This window comes from Schistocerca piceifrons, chromosome 7, assembly GCF_021461385.2.
Source record: "Schistocerca piceifrons isolate TAMUIC-IGC-003096 chromosome 7, iqSchPice1.1, whole genome shotgun sequence".
Classification (NCBI taxonomy): domain Eukaryota; kingdom Metazoa; phylum Arthropoda; class Insecta; order Orthoptera; family Acrididae; genus Schistocerca; species Schistocerca piceifrons.
In genome coordinates, this window is record NC_060144.1 from 288,850,087 (window position 1) to 288,871,378 (window position 21,292).

Consider the following 21,292-nt stretch of genomic DNA (forward strand, 5'->3'; position numbering starts at 1 on the left):
TAGATTGTTGAATGTTCTTAGTTACATAGTATTGTTTTGAAATACTTCAAAGAAAAATGTCCGTATGTTTCAGGTGCGTTGACCTATGCACATCGTGTCGTTATCACAGTTCATATTCATCTGCTGCACAATAATTTTTTACAGGTTAGTATCGTCGTGGTAAAGTTTTTTGATCACAGTAACATCGTTGTATAACAACGTGATTAATACATAAGCGTGTCCATTTCCTATTTCCATTATAGTCGTTGTGATGCAGTTCGTTGTGAGTAAAAGCATTGCTTATTACAGATCAGACGTGACCCGTCGAGTAATTGGTCCACGTGCGGTTCGTTTTTTACATTCCGTGGAAGCTTGGTTGCAGAACCTCGGACGGCACATCGCTGGCGTCGATCCTTGGACAGTCCAGGTAAGAGTGTCCGTCACATTTCGAGAACATTTCATTCCCTGAAGTTCCAACCAAAATTCTTCCACCCGTCGTGTTGTTTTCTGGACAGGCACTTTGTGTCCATTTAATCCAGTTAACATCTTGAAGTTGGGTACTGTAGTAATGTCACTAGACGATGCACGAATTATGCACTTCACATTTTCAGTTTTTTGCTGAATATAGCTCACCTAAATGTTCGTAGTTATTAATCAAGGAAATCGTTCATCGCGTTTACATAGGTACGATGCATAATGAATGGCATTAACCGTTTCCTTCACATAGGTTTCTGCGTAGTTGCAGAGTTAGTAATGTTCGTTAATGTCCGTGAACAGAGGTTCACTATGCAATGTCTTTTTGGCACTCGTTTTGTTCAAATTTTTACATGATACATCAGTTAAAAAAAATAAGTAATTATACATACACATGTCACATATTTTCTTAGTATAAACATAATACAGTTGCACATAAACATGTTTACACCATCATTACATCGCTATAGGTTATTACATTGTGTCACATTTGATTACATGGATTGCAGATATTTACATCCTCTTTAGCGGTTTTGCTGGGATATTATCGATGTTTTTTGTGATGTCATCTGAAATTAAGATAGGTTAGACACAACATTCATTACATCAGTAGGCAAGACCAGGCGTTTTCACTACTCAATAAATATTCAAAATAGTAAGAAAGAGAAAATGTTCGATACCTCGCGTTTTGTGCGTCTGTGTATAGTGTCTATGTGGCCTTGACTACTGAAAGATGCTTTTCGTGTTGAGAGATGTGCGTCTAATCTATTTCTCAAAGTAAAAGATCGCTTCACAGATGACGTCTGTCAGTTCGTCAGGTGTCATACCAAGTCGGGGGTACCTACGATAACAAATGTTCCGTGTAAAATTAATATGTCATTCACTGCTACGTAATCATAAATTTTACTTTAATATTCAGTCTTCTCGGTGGAGCCGCGGCGTTGAAAGAAAAGTTCTTCTGTCTTCAACTGCGACTCTGGAACGCTGAAATGAAAATTTCTATACTACTTATTATCTGTGTTGTAGCAACAGAGTTTTTCGAGTTGCTTAGCAATATTTTGATGGGTATGACTTTGACATTATTCAGCATGAAATGCTCTAAGATCTCGGTGTGCGTATAGCCCAATAATTTTGTTAGTTCTACGATGTTGTAACAGATACGCACCAGGGTGCGGTATGTTAACAATTATATAAGGTCCTTCATATAGCAGACGCCACTTAGCGTTGCGTCGTTTGAGTGCAACAGATTTATGATGAGTACGAAGTAGTACAAGCATTCCTACCTCGAATTTTTGTTTTCCTTTTATTATGTTTCTGTGATGTTTGTTTCGTATTTGTGCGTGATGTGTCAATGTAGTCAATACTTCTTTTATTTTCTGTTCAGGTGTGATTTCCTTGTCTGACAACTTAGGTAATGGTTCTATCCACTGATCGTTCTGTTTGCAATTGAACATGATCTCGTTAGGTGTGTAATTTGTATCGTAAATATTTAAGTTATTGTGTACGTCTTCGAAAAGACTTAGGTAGGACACCCAATTAGTATGTTTTGATGAAATATAGGTCCTCATGAAACGATTTAATTCTCGGAAAAGTCTCTCAGTCGCGTTACATTGTGGACTAAACCTCGAAATAAATATACTTTTAATGTTATTGTCCTTCAAGAAATTTCTCCATTTGTACCCAGAGTAGTATGCTGCATTATCTGATAGAATTGCTTTAGGTTTTCCCACGTGCGTCAGGTAATCACTTGAGAATCTTCGTATTATAGCACTTGCAGTAGCGGATTTTAAAGCATAAAGTTTAACATGTTTAGAAAATATATCGTAAAAAGCTAAGATATATTTGACGCCTCCAGAGCTTGCTGGATGCGGTCCACTGATGTCAGTACACAGAATTTCCAGGGGTTTACTAGGTAAAATAGAATGTAAATCTGTTTTTGTGGATAAATTCTGAGGTTTTGATTTTTGACATATGACACATGTTTTCAGTTCCCTGTAAATTTTTCTTCTCATATTGCTAAAATAACAGTATGTACTGAGCTTCGCTAAACACTTTTTTGTCCCATAATGACCCCATACTAAGTGTGTGTGCCAAATTAAATTACGTTCAGACTCTTTGGGAATGCACACACACCAGTTAGTAGCATTTGGATGTCGGCGGTAAAATAGCACATCATTGTGTAACTTGTAATACTTAGTCAAAGGATGATTGTGTTTTTCTACCAGTAATGTTATTATTTTATACCAGTGAGGATCAGATTTTTGTAATTCAGCCATGTTTCTGCACATATCAATATAATATTGGTGATACTGCTTGTCTTGCATTAAGAGAATCCTGTAGTCATTTATATTTTCTAAGTCACTGTTGGTATCATTCATACCTTGTGGAAGTCTAGACAAAGTGTCTGCAATGGTGTTGTCCTTACCTCTTATGTACTTAATTTCAAAAGAGTAGTTCTGAAGTGTAACTGCCCATCGTGATAGTCTAGGATGTACAAGTTTACAAGTTAACAAAAATGTCAGGGCCTGGTGATCGGTGTAAATTACTGTATGTTTTCCAAATAAATAATAATTGAATTTCTTGAATGCCCATACTATGGAAAGTGTTTCTAACTCAGTAGTGGAGTATGTACGCTCACATTCAGTTAGAGTGCGACTCGCAAACCCAATAATTCTTATCTGTTCCTCCTCTTTATTCCTTACAACTTAAAATAAGCAACAGCCCAAGCCAGTACGTGAAGCGTCACAAGTCATACAAAAATCTAAATTGAAATCTGGATGGCTCAATATGTTAGCATTCACTAAAGCATGTTTAATTGTATTAAAGTCATTCTGACACTGTTCCGACCAGATCCAAACTTGATTCTTTCTGGGTAGATTTAGCAGATGTTTACTGTTCAAAAGTGGTTGTGGCAAAAAACCTCTGAAAATGAACATAGCCCAAGGAATGATTTTAACTGCTTTTTAGTTCGAGGGCTAGGAAAGTTTCTGATAGCATCTAATTTACTGGGATCCGGACGTATGCCCTGTGAATTAATGATATGTCCTAAATACTTTATCTCACTGCAACCAAACTTGGATTTTCTAAGATTGGCTGTGACTCCAGCTTGTGCAAATTTTTCTAAAATTCTTTGAAGTGTGTCAACGTGTTCATTCCAGGATTGTGTAGCTATCAGTATATCATCTACATAGTGTGTGACTGTCTCAACTAAATCGTCGCCAAGCACGGTATCCAGGGCTGTAATGAATACCCCAGAGCTGACATTCAGTCCAAAGGGTAGAACACAAAACTGATAGGTTCGCCCCCCGAACATAAATGCAGTATATTTCCGAGAATCAGGAGTGATACCCACCTGCCAAAACGAATTAGCGAGATCTATTGTGGAAAAATATTTTGCATCTAGAAATTTCTGTAATTGCTCTTCTAAATTTTCAAGTTTTGTGTGAACCGGTAAAATTATTTCATTAATAGCTCGTGTGTCTAACACTAACCTAATGCTTCCATTTGATTTTTTGACAACAAGTAGAGGACTACAGTAAGGTGAGGTGGATGGTTCAATGACCTTACAGTCTAACATTTGTTTTAATTCTTGCCACACAGCAGGTCGTTGAGATAACGGTACGTTATATGTCTTATGGTAGAAGATGTTGTGAGGCTTAACTTCAATCTTGTACACATACGTGTTGATAACACCTAATCGTTTGGTAAAAACTTGTAAATATTTGGATAACACTTCCTGTAGTTTTATACGTTCATGTACACTGAGAGCTGTAGCTTCACTTATCTTATGATCAAGCAATGTTTTCAAGTCCATTAGCTCTGCGTCAGATGAGTGTGTTTGCATGTCTTGAATGTCTTTGTCAAGTACTAACTGAACCTTGTACCCTGTACAGTGTTTGTCATGCTTTAGAGTTCTCCTGTCCAAATCAATAATAATTACCCTGCTTTTATCATTTAAAATACATTTACCTTTGGAGAAGTCTATAATGCAGTCCTTCTCGCTCATAATATCTATTCCTAATATGCAATTAGTCACAAGGTTTTGTACAACCAGGAATGGCCATTGTACGGTTCCATTACCTATTTTAACGTTTACAAAAACTTGCTTCGTAACCCTACATGACTTATTACCTAGTGCAGTAGTTATTTTACAGTTTTGGGCAGGAAACTCAGGCACAGGTTCCAATTCACACATCTTTTTATAAAAATTAAAAGATAAAACGCTCACAGCTGCACCTGTATCTAGGATAATAGTAGTTGGAATCCCACCTACTACACCAGTAGTGGATGCTAAAACAATTTCATTTGTGTTTGAACGACATTGTGTACTGTCTTGTAAAAGCTCATCTGATATATTGTTATTGTGGTTGTATCTTATAAATAAAACAGGTAGTTTTTGTTTAGAATTACTCGGCATATCATTATTCTGTTGTTCAAGTGTGGTGTCAAATAACTGATTAACATTGAAGCCGCCCCCCACGGATTCTTCAGCCACGACCTGGGGCAAAGTAGTGACTGTTTCTAGTTTGTTGGATTAGCATTTGTACTAGGTACTGACACAGATTGAGGTTGTACATCAGGTGTCATTTCTATTATATTCACATTCGGATATTGCCTATTATGATCTCCAAACTTTTGCGGCTGTTGTTGCTGTTGCGCATTATAACTTACCTGTCGGTCGCAAGGTATGCTCCAATTTTGACCTGGTGGCTGCTGTGGTAAAGCAGAGTTTGAATGAAGGTACTGATCGTTACGAGTCCAACCTTGATGCTGTCTTGGCTCGTAGTTATTATTATTTCTGTTTCTGTTTGTGTTTTTGTTATTACCTTTGTATCTGTTGTTACCGTTGTAGTTATTACCGCGGTGCCTTTTGTATGGATTGCCGCATGAAATGTTATTACTGTTGTAACTATTGTTTGTATTGGAATACGCGTGTTGATTTTGATTTCCGTACTGAGACGGCATGTGAGTTTGCTGTTTTTGTTGTACCGCGTATCCAACTGTGGGCGCGCCAGAATTGTGTTGGCAAGCCTGCATGTTTTGCATACCACTAGTGTAAACATTGTGGCTGCTGTTTTGCCGCGCGAAGCGCTGATCTTCAAGTAACATGTCAACCGAATCTAAAGCTGTTAAAAAATCATCTGAATCGTCATCCGGGATATGTAGGAGTTTTTCTTTAATGTTGAAAGGCAATTTGGCCTTCAACGCACGGAGTATATCTCGCGTTGCGACTGGTTCGTCTAAAAAGTGTCCCATGTTCAAGTATTTTTCAAAATATCTGCGTAAGTTACCATTTTTACTGTTAAAAGTTTCAGGTTCTAAAATTTGTCTTCTGAGTCGCTCCTGAACGGATTGCGACCAGAATTTGTTCAGAAAAGCACGCTCAAACTCACTGTACGTGGTACATACGTCAGCTTGACTGTATGCCCAGACAGCTGCATCGCCTTGGATGTAACAGACAATATATGAAATCTTTTTCCGGTCACTCCAAGTGCGTGGAAATGCGTTACTAAAAGATTTGAGAAAAATCACCGGATGAATGGTTCGTTTATCTGGGATAAAAATCTGAAATTGCCTGTGTTTCATTAAGCTTTCGTCTTCCTTTGCATTATGATATGGATTTGTCCCACTGTAATTACTGCTATGTCCAGCTGGCGAGTAATTACGATAATGTTGCTGTGGTTTACCATGATAATAGCTTGTGTTTGTGTTTGCACATCGTGGTATGTGTTGTAGTCGTGGTGTGTTTTGTTCTTGTGTGTTTGTCGTGTGCGGTATGTGTGTGTCATACTCGAATGTATATTAGTTCCTGAACTGTGCATTTTGACTGATATTTTCGTTACATTCAGACTGTGGTCGATCGGTGAATTGTCTCATGGGTGCAGTGACGGATTGTACTGCGTCACTGATCAGCTGTTTGTTATTAGTAATGTATTGCGCTACGGAGTCGTGCACAATTGTTGGTAAATTTTCACGTAAGCATCTATCATAATGTTTGTCTTTGTTCACTACCCAATCATGAAATTCTTTATTAATATTTTGAAAATGAGCTGTGGCATCAGATTGTAAGATGTCAGTCAGGTGTTGTTCAACATCGTCAAATTTATTCTGTACGTCAGTAATTCGTTTTTCAAGGTTGTCATGTACTGAAGGATATGTTTGAATTTGTTCAGTAAGAACTTCACACGTGACATTAAGGTTTTTTACTTGTGTCTGTAAAAGTGCTACGTCAGTTGTAGTCTTTTCTTGTCTCGTATTAAGCTGGGAAAATTTAGCACTGAGTTCAGTCATCTGTTTGGTCAGTGTGGCGTCTACAAGTTCCACACGCTTACATAAAGTGTCATTACCTGTCTTGAGTGCTATGAGATCAGATTTGATTCCGTCATTTTGTGTCTTTAACTGTTCATTTTGTGTCTTTAAGGTTGCCATGTTTTCGGCGTTCTGTTTCAGTAGCATTTGTAACATGTCGGCAATGTTTACCGTTTGCAAGGTCTCTGCCCCCGCCGCGTCATTAGACGTGACGTCATGCATTAACATGGGCTCTGATTGAGACTTTGAAATTTTTGTGGTGGAGGGCCTATTGTCAAAATTTTCGTCAACACTTGCGTCAATGTTTGATGAATCGTCACTACCGGTTGCTGTCGTAAAGTCATTTTCTAACATTTGTCTCTCGTCCGAGTCGGATTGCGTCTGAATAGTACGTCTTTGCTGTTCCATTTTTGCGTATTGTTTTCTAGTTATTACCATGCCACACGTGATATATGTTTCAAGAAAATATTTGACACTGATTTTAAAATAAAATGCAGTTGAGCATGAATCGGTTGTAGCAACAATGGCTGTCTGTTACTTTAAAAATATAAACTGAATTTGAGATTATTGGTAATGGCTGCTGGCCATGTTACATGATATCGTACAGAAGTCGGCCATATTGTACACTCGTGTATTGGTATTGTTGCATACATTATTGTTTAGGGAAAAGTACTGAGAATGAAATTTATCACTGAAACTGTTATGCGGAAAAGAAACACTACAGAATTTTACTGAAAAGCTAATACACTGAATTATACGTCTGGTCAAGCCTGCTAATGCAAAGATGCTGCGTCTTACCTTATTTTGCTGGAAGCTTCTTTGCGTCTTCCCGCAAAATTTTATAATTGGCAAATATCTTCTGATTTTTGTTATTTCTCATATAGTCAAGTCCAGGTCCAGAAAGTTGATTTTTCACATGAAACAAAGAGAACAATGTAACAAATGACAAAATAACAAGTCCTGTCACGGTCGCCAATATAAAATTAATAAAATAAAATAAAATATTATATTAATTATTTTATCTGTATGATTGTCTCTCCTATGAGTCGTCAGGTTTTAATTATTCGGTATCAGACGCTTGACAATGGCTTTTTCGTAAAGGCAATGTTACTCGTAGTTGACTGTGAAATAAAACTGAAATAATCGGACTTCGTAATTAAATCGTCTCCAAAGACTGCTGCGGTAGGTGCGGACTCATAATCTAAATCTCAATTTTACAATAATTTGCCAGCCATGCCAAAACGTCGTACAGAGGTGATTGTCTACTAAACAAAAAAATTACACAGTTAGTTAAATCAGATATATTCAATGAATAAGCCTACAGTTTATAATCCTACTTACTTTTATAAATATAAATTCTTTACAGAATCGAGTGCCTAGTGTGGTTGCAACTCGCAGTAATTTTCTATAACATGAAAAATGGCGGTGTGCCAGACAATAAACTAAAATACGTGCTTCTCGCACCACTTCAACCAGAGCTCCCTTTTTCTTAATCAAACATACGAGTAACGTAATTGTGCTTTTGTTTTATCAGCGACACAGCGCTGCAGTTGTGTGCCATAGGCTTTATTTATTTGTCACTGATTATTTATTTAATTAATATCTCGCGTTTCCGAGGAAACTCACGCTCGGCATGCAAATGTGCCTTTATAAGCATGAGCTGGCAACTGCGAGAATTATCGCACAATCAACTTAACAGCTCACGCATACAGATTGCTGACATAAATAATATAAACAAAGAGAATTGAGGATGTGCTGGATGACGATCAGTTTTGTGCTGGCGTACGGCCTCACCAGCACGCCGGTTGGCACTAAGAAACATTGTATAGCAGGCGCTGTACTAGGGGCGTCTATGACAAGAGAAGACCAAGACACGAAGACAGGCTGTCGGCTACACGCAGAAAACGCCGCCCCCCCCCCCCCCCCCGGGCAGCGCGTATATTGACCGTCGCCGACTCTCTCAATCTGTTTTCCTCAGTACGTCGCACTGGGATTCAGTTCGCGTTGCACCTCAATGCGTCGCACTGCACTTTGGTCTTCCACAGTGATAGTTGTCGCCTCGCACCTTAGCTGCCTGTGAGGGCCTGTTGGTCATTGTATATAGTTGTGATATATACATGGACAGGATTCAAGAATTAGTACATCTTATTTGATTGTTGTGAACCACATAACTTCAGATTGGGCATCGCTGAAGTTATCAATTGGTTGCTGTAATAAAGTGTATTTTAAACATGTGTGCATTTTGTGCTGTAGTGAGAGGTAAGCAGCCACTCACCTATAATTCTATCCTCTCATCATCCTGCCGGGAATCACAAAACAGTACAAGAGGGCATAACCACAACAAATTTGGCTTTAGAAAAGATGAAGGCAGCAAAAAGGCAATTCTGACGTTGCGGTTGATAATGGAAGCGAGACTAAAGAAAAATCAAGATACATTCTTAGGTTTTGAGGACCTGGAAAAAACGTTGGACTCTGTAAAATAATGCAAGATCTTCGAAATTTTGAGTAATATACATCATCGTCATCATCATCATCATCATCATTTAAGACTGATTATGCCTTTCAGCGTTCAGTCTGGAGCATAGCCCACCTTATACAGTTCCTCCATGATCCCCTATTCAGTGCTAACATTGGTGCCTCTTCTGATGTTAGACCTATTACTTCAAAATCATTCTTAACCGAATCCAGGTACCTTCTCCTCGGTCTGCCCCGACTGCTCCTACCCTCTACTGCTGAATCCATGAGTCTCTTGGGTAACCTTGCTTCTCCCATGCGTGTAACATGACCCCACCATCTAAACCTGTTCGCCCTGACTGCTACATCTATAGAGTTCATTCCCAGTTTTTCTTTGATTTCCTCATTGTGGACACCCTCCTGCCATTGTTCCCATCTACTAGTACCTGCAATCATCCTAGCTACTTTCATATCCGTAACCTCAACCTTGTTGATAAGGTAGCCTGAATCCACCCAGCTTTCGCTCCCATACAACAAAGTTGGTTGAAAGATCGAACGGTGCACAGTTAACTTAGTCTTGGTACTGACTTCCTTCATGCAGAAGAGAGTAGATCGTAGCTGAGCGCTCACTGCATTAGCTTTGCTACACCTCGCTTCCAGTTCTTTCACTATGTTGCCATCCTGTGAGAATATGCATCCTAAGTACTTGAAACCGTCCACCTGTTCTAACTTTGTTTCTCCTATTTGGCACTCAATCCGTTTATATTTCTTTCCCACTGACATTACTTTCGTTTTGGAGATGCTAATTTTCATACCATAGTCCTTACATTTCTGATGTAGCTCTGAAATATTACTTTGCAAACTTTCAATCGAATCTGCCATCACAACTAAGTCATCCGCATATGCAAGACTGCTTATTTTGTGTTCACATATCTTAATCTCACCCAGCCAGTCTATTGTTTTCAACATATGATCCATAAATAATATGAACAACAGTGGAGACAGGTTGCAGCCTTGTCTTACCCCTGAAACTACTCTGAACCATGAACTCAATTTACCGTCAACTCTAACTGCTGAGAGACTATCCATATAAAGACCTTTAATTGCTTGCAAAAGTTTGCCTCCTATTCCATAATCTTGTAGAACAGACAATAACTTCCTCCTAGGAACCCGGTCATATGCGTTTTCTAGATCTATAAAGCATAGATACAATTCCCTGTTCCACTCATAACACTTCTCCATTATTTGCCGTAAGCTAAAGATCTGGTCCTGACAACCTCTAATAGGCCTAAACCCACACTGATTTTCATCCAATTGGTCCTCAACTAATACTCGCACTTTCCTTTCAACAATACCTGAGAAGATTTTATCCACAATGCTGTTTAAAGAGATACCTCTGTAGTTGTTACAATCTTTTTCTGTTTCCATGTTTAAAGACTGGTGTGATTACTGCTTTTGTCCAGTCTGATGGAACCTGTCCCGACTCCCAGGCCATTTCAATTATCCTGTGTAGCCATTTAAGACCTGACATTCCACTGTATTTGATGAGTTCCGAATTAATTTCATCCACCCCAGCCGCTTTATTGCACTGCAATCTATTGACCATTTTTTCCACTTCCTCAAATGTGATCCTATTTCCATCATCATTCCTATCCCATTCTACCTCGAAATCTGAAACATTACTGATCGTATTTTCACCTACATTGAGCAACTCTTCAAAATATTCCCACCATCTGCCCAAGGCATCCACAGGATTCACCAGCAGTTTTCCTGACCTGTCCAAAATGCTTGTCATTTCCTTCTTACCTCCCTTTCGAAGACTGCTAATTACACTCCAGAATGGTTTTCCAGCAGCTTGACCCATAGTCTCCAACCTGTTTCCAAAGTCTTCCCACGATTTCTTCTTGGATGCTGCAATTATCTGTTTGGCTTTGTTTCTTTCTTCAACATAACTTTCTCTGTCTACCTGGGTTCTGGTATGTAACCATTTTTGATACGCCTTCTTTTTCCTTTTACAGGCTGCCTTGACTGTATCATTCCACCAAGCTGTTTTCTTCATCCTACTTTTACACATTACTGTTCCAAGACATTCTTTAGCCACTTCTAGTACTGTGTCCCTGTACCTTGCCCATTCCTTTTCCAATGACTGTAATTGACTACATTCAACTAACTGGTACCTTTCTGAGATCGCTGATATGTACTTGTGCCTGATTTCCTTATCCTGAAGTTTCTCCACTCTTATCCTCCTACATATGGACCTGACCTCTTGCACTTTTGGCCTCACAATCCCAATTTCACTGCAGATTAAATAATGATCAGTGTCATCAAAGAATCCCCTGAATACACGTGTGTCCCTCACAGCCTTCCTGAATTCCTGATCTGTTATTATATAGTCAATGACAGATCTGGTTCCCCTGCCTTCCCAAGTATACCGGTGAATGTTCTTATGTTTAAAAAGGGAGTTTGTGATTACTAAGCCCATACTGGCACAGAAATCCAAGAGTTGTTTCCCGTTCCTGTTGGCCTCCATATCCTCTCCAAATTTATCCATAACCTTTTCATACCCTTCTGTTCGATTTCCAATCCTGGCGTTAAAATCACCCATGAGCAGAACACTGTCCTTGTCCTTTACTCTAACAACTACATCGCTGAGTGCCTCATAAAAACTATCCATCTTATCTTGATCTGTCCCTTCACAATGCGAATATACTGACACAATCCTAATTTTCTTGCTAGACACTGTCAAATCTATCCACATCAGTCGTTCGTTTACATATCTTATTGCAACTACGCTGGGTTCCATTTCTTTCCTGATGTAAAGCCCTACACCCCATTGTGCTATTCCTGCTTTGACTCCTGACAGGTAGACCTTGTATTCTCCCACTTCCTCTTCTTTCTCACTCCTTATCCGGATGTCACTAACAGCTAAAACGTCCAGCCCCATCTTACTTGCAGCCTCTGCCAGCTCTACCTTTTTCCCAGAGTAGCCCCCATTGATATTAATAGCTCCCCATCTCATTACCACTTGTTTGCCAAGTCGTATCTTAGGAGTCCCTGGTTTGTCAGTAGAGGTGGGACTCCGTCACCTCCAAAGGTCCGAGGCATTTTGCTCTGATTGTTGCCAGCATCATATTTAAAGTACCAGGGAAGCAGGTTGCTAGCCTTACTTGCCCCGAGTCCCATTGGGTGTTACCCCTAACGGCTGAGGGACTAACCGGTGGATTTGATAGTCTTTGCCGTATGAGCACAAAGGTGACCACGACTCAGAATATGTCCGAGATGCCCAGCATTATTCCAAAGTAACTGGTATCCCGACTGTCGGGAACACTTACTTGGCCACTCATACGTTGCCCGTGGTTCATGAACTAGGACATGACTACAGGAACATACACCATGTACAAAAGCCAAGAGAGAATTATACGAGTAAACGACCAAGAACGAAGTTTTCGTATAGAAAAGTGTGTAAAACGGGGATGACGTCTTTCGTCCCTGGTGTTCAGTCTGAACATCGAAGAAACAATGTTGGAAATAACAGAATGTTTTAGGAGTGGAATTAAAATTGAAGGTGAAAGGATATCAGTGATACGAATCCTGAGTGAAAGTGAAGAAGAATTACGTGATCTGCTGAATGGAATGAACAGTCTATTGAGTACAGAGTATGGATTGAGTTTAATTCGAAGAATGAGGAAAGTAATGAGAACTAGGAGAAATGTGAGAATGCCTCATGTCGTGTCACACACGTGTAGTTGTTTAGTGAATATTTTATAATTTTTGGCTGTAACATTATTTAAATGTTGATTAAAGTTGATATTAAAAGCCACTGTAACTTAAAAGTGGTCAACAGCAAGTATTAGCTGATACCATCATTGAAAAGAGTTCTAAAAGACGCTTGTGTCAAGCAGGCCTAAGTAAAGGTTTAACCAACTTTTAACAACATTTTACTGTAATTTAAGGTGAACACACACGTGCAAGAATGCCGGCTTATTTATCTAAGAGCAAGCTAATACTTACTGTAAATGATGCGAGAGTAGCTGTTCATAAGTTTCTTTTTATCAAATGCATATTATAATTTATTGGTTCAGGATGGAATGTGGTCAATTTGAGTCAGATTATATCTGTAGAACACAAGAACGGTGTAACTTTGGCGGAGACGGGCTTCAGCCAATGAGAATTAGGCAGTGGCGGAACACTACTGGAATCATGTGAAGGTAAACATTTTTACAAGTAGAGCGCTCTAGCGAATGATTCAGAGAAGAGTCTGCATCGAGATCTGGAAGAAGGCAAAACAGCATGAGATAGCCTGGTCGTGTAGATGACACATTTTGGTCGGTGAACGGTCACTAGAATACTTTAAGTCTCGAAGGTACTTCAACCTTCCTCAATGGATGTTCTCAATTTCAGTACTTTAATGTTTTTCCGCTGGCATTATCGAATTAAAACTAGACAGAGCATTACTGTCTACTCTTTATCTCTCGCGTGTTTGATGTGTAAATCGTCATACTGAACTTGGAGTTATTTTTGCTATGAATATATAATTTGTTCTAAAGATGATATTTAAGCTACTTAGATTTTGAGCGTCTTGGATGACTTTAGCTCGGAGTAATATTGCCATTCATGTAACGGATGGAACACTGCTTTATTGCATTCTTATAACGTTGCTTTTATGGCTGTTTTATAATTGGTAATTGTAGGACCACTTTCTGTTTTTTGAGATTAATTATTTGAAAAAAACCTTTTTTAGCATAGATCTCCAGTAACGTCTCATTTTTTTCAGATGTTGGCGTACAACCCTTTTATTAATTGTTCATTTATATTTCGTTTTATTTTTCTGATTATTTAATAATTCTCAATTCCAGCCAATACGTAGACTACTTGGCTGCCGAGTCACAGGTATAGGTTACTAGCTGCAGCGAGTTTAGCTGCACGGCATGAAGGCATAGCTCGACCCTACGAATTTATCGAGCCATTCTTTCCAAACAGAGCCGTGCATATCTCAATCAGCTACGTATATCAACAAAGAGGTAGAGTCATCCCATCTACAAGTACTAGAAGCTTTTAACAGAAACTTTGTATATCGCTGTTTAATCCACAATAATTTCGTTGACTCGTTACACATTGTTCCTACAGCAAAATTTTAGTGAAAAATTTCTCTAAGCGTTCTGATTTCGTTTTTTGACTGCTCATCTTCAAAACGCTTCAATGTCTATCACATTCATTACATGTGTTACTGAATTTCTTCTCTTACGTCTTTCATAGAATAAAATTTTATCCCTTTGAGATTTAACCTAAACCTTAAGACCCACTGTAATAGATCTGTTGCTAAGTAAATCTCAGGGATATTAGTACAATTTAGAGAATCCTCTTCTTCATCTCTTTTTGCCTGTTGCCATTTCTTCTACGGGACCGGCAATGTTATATGGGTTATGGAAGTTGTAGCGTCATTTGATGGCCACATGCCTTTTCTGACCCTACCAATGTGCTATGGGACGGAATCTGTGTACCTCGTTGGTCTGCATACAGAGTACATCCATGTAGTCGTACAAGTGTCAGAACGTTTTCTGTATGCCTGTGTGGTATGTATCTCAGATAGGACGAGGGCGCAAACACGGCATTTGGCGAGATGAATGTGGTAAACCGCCTAAAAACCACATATAGGCCAGGTCGAATCACCAGCCCTTGCAATTAAAGTGATCTGGTCGTCGTGTCCTGTAGTTTTCACTAGCAGTTTGAAATTCGACAACCGAAAAACTTAATTAGATATCGGTAAGAAAATTTAACCAAATAATAAGCATATTGAGACCTCTAGCTGGAAACAATTTGAAAACTCGGGAATAAAAAGTGAACTAAATATTAATTTTTGTATTATGTGCTAAATTACATGTAATTTTTACTTCAGAGACACTCTGCTTCCACACTATTCAAAATAAAGGGTCAAAACAAATTTTATTCTTCTAATTATCAAATTGTTAAAACAATAAAACAGGGGTATTTACCAGTTTCTTCTCTTGCGTACTTTTTCAAAATTCTAAAAGTTTTTTCACCTAATAATATAAGAAAATCTGACATTCTCCAGCTTAAAATATTTAATAGATTAATGAAGATGGTTCATTGTGTGGCTCAGCACTGTATTATTATCCATGTAATTTTTAAAAAAAATAATATTAGCTGAGATAACGGTGCCTAAATATGCAAAATCTTTGATTACGGGAAATTGAAACTAAAAATTGGCATGTCATTTACTTCTAACTTATAACATGTTTGGAACACTCCAGCTCCATAGTGTTATTGATTCTGAATGTCTTTTTAATCTTACTTACTTTTATTTCCTTCCTTCGTTATTCTGTCCTCGTTTGTCATGCTTTCAGTGGCTTCTTCGTCTTCAGCGACACGTTTCCAGTCCACTTGTAGCAGCCCATATTTCCTGTTGTCCTCAGTTTTGATACAGAGTCCGCTCTTGGATTTTAATCTGCTTGTTACTCCATCATCTTGTTACTCCATCATCAAAACATATTATGGCGTCCATCACACAAATCTGTAAACCTGGCAGAAACAGGTTTTGGTAATCATTCCCAAATACAGCTATTGAAGATTTCATTCGGATTTTGTGTTTTGACATGTAAACCATTTTCCAGGAGTTTAAAATCAGAAACGTCTATATATATTGGCGTTAGTTCTACCACAACATTTTCCTGCATGGTGCGTGCATGTGAATGTTTTTGTTCATCTGCCTCACACCTACTATACTAGCACCATGAAGTGTTTCCTTTTGGACAGAGGTTATGACGTGAATGGTCATCGGTAGATACTCTGTAAGACTGATTTGCTGAAATGGCTTTCCTTGTCTCCCTTACATTTTCGTTGTTTCTCGTGTTGCCTATAATATTTTGTGAGATTTTGTGTCTGACTTGGTGACTCTTACTTGTCCAGCAACTGCTTTGAAATCAGAGCGGTTTTTCTTGACATGTCCTTGCAGTTTCCTAAATCTTGCTCCCATTTTCTTCCGCGCGTGCCCTAAGCATTCCATTTTTTTAAAATTTTAGTTCCACATTATAGTTTCGCAGCCAAAACAGTATCGAAGCCTTTAGACTCACCATCACCAAGGTAGTGACGTATACGTCTATCAGTTGACTTACTAAATGTAGAGACTGCCCCCTTACTTTCCACACCATCACTAAAATCTTCAAAGTCTTTTTCTTTGTCACATTTGTGTTAATTTACCTCACTGGCACAACCATGGCAGTGTTATGTCCATAGCCCAGCACCTTGCCTGTATCTACAGAGGTAGCTGTCACAACACCATCAGTGTTGTATGGCCTCTCTTCTTCCAGGAACCGTGTAGACTGACAAGCATCTACAATTCTTTCGCTGCCCTCTATATAGACAGTTCACTGATTTCTGTTAGGACATTAAGCATACGTTTATAATACCTTTAAAATTTGACAGGTGGTTAAGGGAGCTCTGTTATAGCACAGAATATATAGGTTGCTTCTTCTCCTTCCCTAATACATCTCGTGGCATAATTAAGGCCGACATTCACTTCAGTACACTTCGTGCATGTTACAGGAGATGTCATTGTAAATTTCGTTACTTTACGTACTTGAAATCGACTACAATTTGCTGAAGAGGCCTCTTCTCTTACGTATGTCTTCACTAAACGTAAGAGAATTTTCACTGTTTCAGTATTTACATTAAGCAACTGACAGCAATTTTGAAAGCTTGTACTTACTTATTAAAATGCAACCATTATTTTCATCATTCGTAATTACATCTTTTTCACTTGCGTTATGTTTCTAAGATGTTTCGACTTGCGTTTTCAAGCGCTGCCTGGCTAACTTTTAGGCTCCATCCTCACTTCGCTGCCACCTAACAATTTCTTCATTTTTACTATTTCCCACAACACCCCTGTGCTGATATCGATAAAATTTACGACTGCTATTTTATTTCTTCTTTTTGACATTTTACAATGTAAAGTGGTTGCAATACGCTACAACAAGTTTACAACACGAACGCGCGTGAAAAACATAAGTAAACTGGAGTAATCTACTTGTATCGCCACCAGATCGAATGTAATAAATCCCTGATCACAATACAGTCAGTATGTTTTGTAAGAGTAGTACGCAAATGATTTACTGTGGACATAGTTGCGCCAACATTAAATAACGAGACATTGAAGGTAAGGTTTCATCTTTGACAGTAGTGTAACAGGTGGGAATTCACGCGCCGCATCTGCTTGACGCAGGATAAATGCAGGATGAGATACTACACACAAAGTATATGTTTATAGAATCAGGAAGAATCACATCATTTTATTTAAAAAAAAAAAATTATTTTTAGATCCTCATGACGTTCATATACCTTTAATCCGCTGGGCAGATTTTATCCGGGATATGCTCGCTTCCCCGAATCTCTGAAGCGTTGCGTTAACAGGCTCGTCTATCTGCGCCGGTCAATACAATTTAGTGAATGGCTCACACGAATTAGTAGTTGAAGACCCATACTAATTTTCGCAACTTTCCTCTGAGGAATTTACCATAGAATAGTTGTTCTACATCTACATACACACTGTACATATGACTCAGAAGTGCACAGTAGAGGGTACATATCAGGACCACTTCTCGTTCAAAAAGCGTATGGGATGAGGGAAGTATATCACAAAATAGCTATGAGCATGTCCTGATTAAGCGAATCCTGTCTTCGTGGTCATATGTATGGGAGTAAAGAAAGTCGCAAGATCTTTGGTTTAATTCTGGTTCTCGAAACTTTGTAAGTAAAATTTCGTACGGGCGCTGATGACCGCGCAGTTGAGCGCCCAACAAACCAAACATCCGGCGCGGCGGCACTGCTATGCTGAGAGCGGAAGTGGGGTACCCAGGAGCGCCTCCCATACGTCATTACGGACTGCAGCAAGCCTCGTTATCGTCAGCACTATCGATATGCATTGCCACCTCTGGTGTGGCATCGCTACATCTGTAAAATACCACAGTTTAATCTTGTACATTTATAATTTGCACAATCACCTTTTTTCCAATGGTTCACACAAATACTGTCGCATATGATGTGGTGCCACTGCATCAGTCTATACTAAACATGAAGTATTATTACTTTTCTCCCGCTGTCAGAGATGTATTTTCAAAAACAGCCGTCTGTCGCTGGCTGCTGAGGTCACAAATCACTGCGTCACTCCGATGTAGCTGTTCTTGAAGGCTGCGGGACTGCAGATTCCCAAATTTAATTAGGTCAAATTAAGCTGAAAATTGTTTCACCTCAAAATATTGCTCTGTAAAAAATCTTGACGGATAACGGATGTTTTAAATCACTCAGAGAATACTTCAGGATGAGACCTTAAGTTCCGTGTTCCTTCTTGTGCACAGTCTAGATGCCTTGTCAGAGTCCACACACCTCACTACTGTTTCCGATGTTACTCGTGACTGACTTCATTGATCTACTCTTCTTTCTGTCATAATGCCCATGTCTGCCGTCAGAACGCAATCAATTACTGAACTCCAAATTTGATGTGGTTGTCGTCTGCCATGAAAAATTCTCCATATTTTCCGCCTTCTCTTCTCTCTTGCTGAATTTCTTTAGCAACGGTTTTAATTCAGTCTTCCACCTTCCAGTCCCCTTCTCGACTTTATTCGCACTCATCCACTTCTGTCGATAACTCACACATTTAACGTTCCGACAAAAAGTTCATTGGCTCATTCTAGATAGACACCATTACATCGTCTCTGACTTATTTCCTCGCTGGTGTGCTACACTTTTCCATCTTTTGAGTTGTAGTACTTCTACTTTTTCGACGTCCTTCGAGAGTCCTATCTGGTAAGGAACCCATACGGTACAACTGTACTCTAGCAGAGGACGAACGAGCTTAGAGTAGGCAGTCTCTTTAGTAGATGAATTGCATCTTCTAAGTTCCATTATAACATGAAGCCTTTGGTTGGCCTTCCCTACACCATTACCTATATGACTGTTCCAGTTTAAGTTACTCGTAATTGCAATTCCAAGGTATTCAGCTGAACTGACAATGGGTATATTGGTGTGATTTCTCGTGTAATCGAAACTAAACGGATTTCTTTTCGTATCCATGTGGATGACCTCAGAATTTTCTTTATTCAGAAACAACTGCCACTTTTCGCACCATCCATATATCGTGTCTAAGTCATTTCGCAATTGTTTTTGATCTTCTGATGTCCTCACCAGACGGTAAATGCCACGATCTACTGCAGTCAGTCCAAGAGGGCGGCTCACATTGTGCATTAAATCGTTTATACAGATCTGGAATAGCAGAGGGGCTGTAACACTTCCTTGGTGAACGCCGAATATCATATCTGTTTTACTCTATTATTTTCAGTTGATTTCTACGTACAGTGACCTTTGTGATAGGAGAACATAAATCAAGTCTCACAGGTGAAACGATGTTCCATAGAGACGCAATTTGATTCGAATTCTCTTGTTGAGAACGCTGTAAAAATCCTTCTGGGAACCTGGAAGTACCAAATCAACTGGAGATACTCTGTCGGTAGCACTAATCACTTCGTGGAAACAAAGAGCCCGTTGTGTTTTAGAAGAACGAGACTTTCTGAATCCGTGCTGTCTACCTGTCAATAGACCGTTGCCTTTAAGGTAATTCGTAATGTTTTAACACATTATATGTTCCAAAATCCTATTCAAATCGATAACAGTGAAATAAGTGTGAAATTCAGCGGATTACTCCTAATTTTTATGAGTAGTTGTGTGTTTCTGAGCAACTTCTGAATTTTTTGGTGCGGATCTTTCGCAAAACGAGCGGCTGTATATGATTGCTAATTATGGGGCTATTATATCCGCATACTCTGAAAAGGACCTAGTTTTTATGCTACATATACCGGAAGACTAGACTTTGTTAAGTGCTTCAAACTGCTTTGCTAACAGAAAAGAGATCATAAATTCGATGTAATTTGTGTAGCACTGGCCTACATGCACTTCATACATAAACATTACACGTAATTACGCAAAAGAAATACATTTACTAATAAGTTTGATAGAACTGGGTAAATTCATGTACATTGCACATGTATAAACAAAAATCAGCCAATACATATGCATAAGTTTACAGATAATTTACCAAAGCAGATTTTACTATCAGTTTAATTCCTAAAATTAATGTGTGGTGCAAATATGCCTGACAAACGGACAATTGGATTTTAACGTTGCAGAAGAAGAAAAGAAGAAGAAGAAGAAGAAAAGAACTGCTAAGAAGTGGGAAATGTAATAAACAAATACAAGGTATGAAATTGTAGCATAGACTCCGATGTAAGCACACGCCATGCCCAGATTTCTGCTCTTCCAAATGGAATTCTAGCAGGCGCTTTAAATAATAATAATAATAATAATAACACAACAACACTTTTTTTCAGAAAATAGGTTGGCTTCATTCAGGATTCCCATACATCTTATAGTTCCCTACCCTTTTGACTACAGAAACTTAATTTTCATCACAATCTCAGTTCAACGCGAAGGCCTTACGCCAACTTACTGGCAGGGCCTGTATGCCTGTATGGTACCACTTTGCTGGTCGACGTCGGAGCCAACTCGTGCAGCATGAATAATCTCATCACCTTCCATCTATTACTTCCCACTGAGTACATCCCTCAACGGGCTGTAGGCTCGATGGGGAGCAACAGTCCAATAAAGCCTGATAACGACAGACTCCTCGTCCAACGACTCACCAGCACAGCCAAGACTTCAAAGACATTCTCCACGCCCGTATGAATATCAGCGATGCGGTGGTTCTTCTGCAAAAGAAACTCAGTGACAACTCACTGCTTGGAAAGCACCTCCGTTACAACCGTAACTTAAAAGGCTAAGTAGAGTGCCGCCACTTTTCGTAACTTTATGAAACTTCAGAGGCAGAAACGGGAATATTCCACGACGTCCCAGAACAAATTCCACATTTTTACAACTGATATTTTCCTAGAAAACAAATGTGTTGCATTTTTTATTGAACACACCTCGTATTTTCGTCTGCATGCATTAATGTGAGAAGTGAAAGAAAAGGGCAACGAAGATTTCGTAATTTATAATTTTTTAATTGCAA